The sequence below is a fragment of the Myxine glutinosa genome, chromosome 14 (assembly GCF_964187855.1).
Source record: "Myxine glutinosa chromosome 14, kmMyxGlut1.1, whole genome shotgun sequence".
Classification (NCBI taxonomy): domain Eukaryota; kingdom Metazoa; phylum Chordata; class Myxini; order Myxiniformes; family Myxinidae; genus Myxine; species Myxine glutinosa.
In genome coordinates, this window is record NC_136274.1 from 24873287 (window position 1) to 24879286 (window position 6000).

Below are 6000 nucleotides of genomic sequence, written 5' to 3' on the forward strand. Positions count from 1 at the left end.
TGAGGATCTCCCCATCCGGTACAATCCGCTGTTGGAAATATATCCGACCTTAGTTTGCTTTCTTTTGACAGCTAAAATTACATGTTTGCGCAATGAATTTTGACCAGACAAATGTAACCAATTAAATCTGACTAATTTGTGAAAAGGTGAAGTAATCTCCCCTGTCACGGAGATGAATGTGCAATGCAAAGAAAGGGATGTTGCATTCAAGAGCGCAACAGTAAAACTCGATCCATTCCAGAGAAAAAAAATTGCTGAACCCCGCCTAGACTGCTGACGTCAAGCTGCCGACCAATGGTAGAATTTGTAGTGCCTCACGTTTTGGATGGCAACCCAAGATACCCTCTTCGTCGGTACGGCACTCGTTGACGACCAAGTCGCAGTCCTGAGGAACGCAGCTGATGGTTCCATCCTGTGTGCAGTTGCACCTTTCGCTGCAGTTGTCACTGACGAATGACTCTCCGACCTATGGGAACAGACCCCACAGCATGAGTCATTTAAACGTCACATGCTTGCAGTTCAATCACGTGCACGGCCTGACAACGGAGGATCTTCCAAACAATCAATACGTGCGTGCCAAGTGTGTTGTGGTCTTTGCCAGTCATGGCACTCACTTCATAATATTGGGCATCACGCAGGCAGCCACATTCTGTAGGCCTCACACACTGGTTCACATCCCACACAAGGCCACTGTCACAGACACAGCCCTCCACACATGAGCCCGTGTGCTGTTCGACCGCATCGGGTTCAGAGCAAGAAGCAAAAGAGGCAGGAGCGCACGTCGTGTAGTTACTTCCTGCTGGACACGGAAGAGCTGCAAAGGAAGAAGGAATGCTGCATTAATTCCCATCGCTTAAAGAAACAAAGGAAGAAAAAATAAATGAGGTCTGGCAAAATAAGATGCTGTCGTGGTTTGTCGTTGTGAAAGGACCAAAAGCGTTGCATTGAGGGACAAGAAATAAGGAAGGGGTAAAGCATTCTTATAGTGGCAGTCAGACGTCTTACGGCAGAGTGAGGGTGTCCTCCACTTTGACATCGCAATTCCGGCAGCCAGGCAGGTGGCATAGTAAGACTCGAGAGCATCGCACAGTGCTTCCTGCACCATTTCCCTGACGACGACTTCAAACGTGCAGTCATGGAAGAATTCCTCTGGGTTTCGCTGAGCGTGGCACGAGGCGAACGGTCCAGCGTTGAGCAGCAACAAACCACACGTGTCGTTTCTGCTTGCTTTTTCCACGTGTGTTTCATTCAGTACGAGTGTGCTGCCGTCGTCATCGACGCTGCTGTGGATTGAAAGGGGAAAAAAAGGGCCTGAACCAAAGTTTTGTGCTTCACATTTCTATGTTGCAGCAGTGCACTATTTTAAGTTAAGTAAAAAGGTGGAAATGAATGCGATGATCAAATGCGCGCAGTGGAATTCCATCGGCTGCTCCGTGGCAACAAACCGTGCCGTTCTCCTTTTCAGGAAGCAAAAGCAAGAATGCCAACAACCATGAGCGTAAATCTGAGCTGTGTTATAGACATGTACCTGTTGTCCAGGTGATAAATTTTCCAGCTATTCCCAAAGGACGCAGGATCATCGGCCATGGTGCCATTTGGCATTTGGAGGTCATTGCTCTTTTCGTCGTCCATGTTCCCACAGAGACCACAGACTTGTGCTTTGTAGGAGCTGGACAAACGTACGCTTACGTAATGGTGTCCGTCGTAAAACACTTCCAGACCAAATGTAGTACTCAGGTGACGGAAGCGGCCCCAGATCTTCACTTGCAGTGAATCTGGCCCATTGATATACGTGTATGGCATGTTGGTGACCACCCCGTTCAGCTGAGTGCAAAGCAAACAAACGCTCATGAGGAACGTCCGAGTGAGAGTACTCCAAGGGGACAGGGAAAGCAGAATCATCAGTTGAGCATGGCGAGGGTCAGATAACAATTTGCCTCTACCTTGAATGTCTTGCTGCCAAAGAAGACAATTTTCACCCCGTAGACTTCGGTGACGACTTCCTTGGTGTAGGAAACCTTATTGTTCTTTTTGCGATGCTCATTCGTCACCAGCACCCTCCACTGTGACGACGCGTTGCAAAGCTGCAATTGCACATGAACAAAACAACTTTAATCCAACGTCTAGCCCTTGAACTCCCTTTCTGACATCCATCTTAAACACGAGCAGCGCAACATCATTGTTGCCAATCACTCTTGTGGGTAAATTTAACCTTAACTATTGATTAAAGCTTGTGTCCTGATAGGTTGTCGATAAAACCGAGCTTAAAAATCATTTGCAGCCAGTTCTAGTAAAAGCCAAAGTTGCTGCAGGAAGTATGAGGGAGTCATAAAAAAAATAACTATGCTCTCATGCCAGGCGGCAGTAAGTCGGGCTACTCAAGGCTGTCTTCCTTTTATTTCAGGCAGCTTGGCCGAAGATAACGGAGAGAGAACTGCATGTTTATAACTAATATCTGGGAAATGCGGGCCTTGGAGAATGTTGTTGTCTCAGTACTGTGTGATGTCAGTGTTGCTATCCCCACAAGGCCCCCTTGCCTCCTCCACCCTCCTCCTCCCAACCTCCTGCCTTGCAACTTCAAACTCACACAATCACCCCCAGGAGATAAACAACTGAAGACGATATAAATGATTTGTGTACAAGGATTCGGGGGGAAATAATGAGCTGGATGACTTAGTCCCGTAACCGCTGATGTGTAAAAGTATCCGTGTATACCTGATGTCATTAAAGTCATGCCGAGATGTTTTTCTCCCTCTTCTGAAGGAAATAAATGCTTCATGTAAACCATGACAAAATGGAGAATTAAAGCATACATTCTTCCACACTCTCATGCACTTTCTCTCAATATCCTCTGTGGTCCGGAAACAGCCATTTATCTCACCTGAGCCATGACGTATGTGGATGTTCCTTGGAAGTTGAATTTATGGCCATCGAAGCTCTTGTAGTGAGGATCTCCCCATCCGGTACAATCCGCTGTTGGAAATATATCCGACCTTAGTTTGCTTTCTTTTGACAGCTAAAATTACATGTTTGCGCAATGAATTTTGACCAGACAAATGTAACCAATTAAATCTGACTAATTTGTGAAAAGGTGAAGTAATCTCCCCTGTCACGGAGATGAATGTGCAATGCAAAGAAAGGGATGTTGCATTCAAGAGCGCAACAGTAAAACTCGATCCATTCCAGAGAAAAAAAATTGCTGAACCCCGCCTAGACTGCTGACGTCAAGCTGCCGACCAATGGTAGAATTTGTAGTGCCTCACGTTTTGGATGGCAACCCAAGATACCCTCTTCGTCGGTACGGCACTCGTTGACGACCAAGTCGCAGTCCTGAGGAACGCAGCTGATGGTTCCATCCTGTGTGCAGTTGCACCTTTCGCTGCAGTTGTCACTGACGAATGACTCTCCGACCTATGGGAACAGACCCCACAGCATGAGTCATTTAAACGTCACATGCTTGCAGTTCAATCACTTGCACGGCCTGACAACGGAGGATCTTCCAAACAATCAATACGTGCGTGCCAAGTGTGTTGTGGTCTTTGCCAGTCATGGCACTCACTTCATAATATTGGGCATCACGCAGGCAGCCACATTCCGTAGGCCTCACACACTGGTTCACATCCCACACAAGGCCACTGTCACAGACACAGCCCTCCACACATGAGCCCGTGTGCTGTTCGACCGCATCGGGTTCAGAGCAAGAAGCAAAAGAGGCAGGAGCGCACGTCGTGTAGTTACTTCCTGCTGGACACGGAAGAGCTGCAAAGGAAGAAGGAATGCTGCATTAATTCCCATCGCTTAAAGAAACAAAGGAAGAAAAAATAAATGAGGTCTGGCAAAATAAGATGCTGTCGTGGTTTGTCGTTGTGAAAGGACCAAAAGCGTTGCATTGAGGGACAAGAAATAAGGAAGGGGTAAAGCATTCTTATAGTGGCAGTCAGACGTCTTACGGCAGAGTGAGGGTGTCCTCCACTTTGACATCGCAATTCCGGCAGCCAGGCAGGTGGCATAGTAAGACTCGAGAGCATCGCACAGTGCTTCCTGCACCATTTCCCTGACGACGACTTCAAACGTGCAGTCATGGAAGAATTCCTCTGGGTTTCGCTGAGCGTGGCAAGAGGCGAACGGTCCAACGTTGAGCAGCAACAAACCACATGTGTCGTTTCTGCTTGCTCTTTCCACGTGTGTTTCATTCAGTACGAGTGTGCTGCCGTCGTCATCGACGCTGCTGTGGATTGAAAGGGGGAAAAAAGGGCCTGAACCAAAGTTTTGTGCTTCACATTTCTATGTTGCAGCAGTGCACTATTTTAAGGTAAGTAAAAAGGTGGAAATGAATGCGATGATAAAATGCGCGCAGTGGAATTCCATCGGCTGCTCCGTGGCAACAAACCGTGCCGTTCTCCTTTTCAGGAAGCAAAAGCAAGAATGCCAACAACCATGAGCGTAAATCTGAGCTGTGTTATAGACATGTACCTGTTGTCCAGGTGATAAATTTTCCAGCTATTCCCAAAGGACGCAGGATCATCGGCCATGGTGCCATTTGGCATTTGGAGGTCATTGCTCTTTTCGTCGTCCATGTTCCCACAGAGACCACAGACTTGTGCTTTGTAGGAGCTGGACAAACGTACGCTTACGTAATGGTGTCCGTCGTAAAACACTTCCAGACCAAATGTAGTACTCAGGTGACGGAAGCGGCCCCAGATCTTCACTTGCAGTGAATCTGGCCCATTGATATACGTGTATGGCATGTTGGTGACCACCCCGTTCAGCTGAGTGCAAAGCAAACAAACGCTCATGAGGAACGTCCGAGTGAGAGTACTCCAAGGGGACAGGGAAAGCAGAATCATCAGTTGAGCATGGCGAGGGTCAGATAACAATTTGCCTCTACCTTGAATGTCTTGCTGCCGAAGAAGACAATTTTCACCCCGTAGACTTCGGTGACGACTTCCTTGGTGTAGGAAACCTTATTGTTCTTTTTGCGATGCTCATTCGTCACCAGCACCCTCCACTGTGACGACGCGTTGCAAAGCTGCAATTGCACATGAACAAAACAACTTTAATCCAACGTCTAGCCCTTGAACTCCCTTTCTGACATACATCTTAAACACGAGCAGCGCAACATCATTGTTGCCAATCACTCTTGTGGGTAAATTTAACCTTAACTATTGATTAAAGCTTGTGTCCTGATAGGTTGTCGATAAAACCGAGCTTAAAAATCATTTGCAGCCAGTTCTAGTAAAAGCCAAAGTTGCTGCAGGAAGTATGAGGGAGTCATAAAAAAAATAACTATGCTCTCATGCCAGGCGGCAGTAAGTCGGGCTACTCAAGGCTGTCTTCCTTTTATTTCAGGCAGCTTGGCCGAAGATAACGGAGAGAGAACTGCATGTTGATAACTAATATCTGGGAAATGCGGGCCTTGGAGAATGTTGTTGTCTCAGTACTGTGTGATGTCAGTGTTGCTATCCCCACAAGGCCCCCTTGCCTCCTCCACCCTCCTCCTCCCAACCTCCTGCCTTGCAACTTCAAACTCACACAATCACCCCCAGGAGATAAACAACTGAAGACGATATAAATGATTTGTGTACAAGGATTCGGGGGGAAATAATGAGCTGGATGACTTCGTCCTGTAACCGCTGATGTGTAAAAGTATCCGTGTATACCTGATGTCATTAAAGTCATGCTGAGATGTTTTTCTACCTCTTCAGAAGGAAATAAATGCTTCATGTAAACCATGACAAAATGGAGAATTAAAGCATACATTCTTCCACACTCTCATGCACTTTCTCTCAATATCCTCTGTGGTCCGGAAACAGCCATTTATCTCACCTGAGCCATGACGTATGTGGATGTTCCTTGGAAGTTGAATTTATGGCCATCGAAGCTCTTGTAGTGAGGATCTCCCCATCCGGTACAATCCGCTGTTGGAAATATATCCGACCTTAGTTTGCTTTCTTTTGACAGCTAAAATTACATGTTTGCGCAATGAATTTTGACCAGACA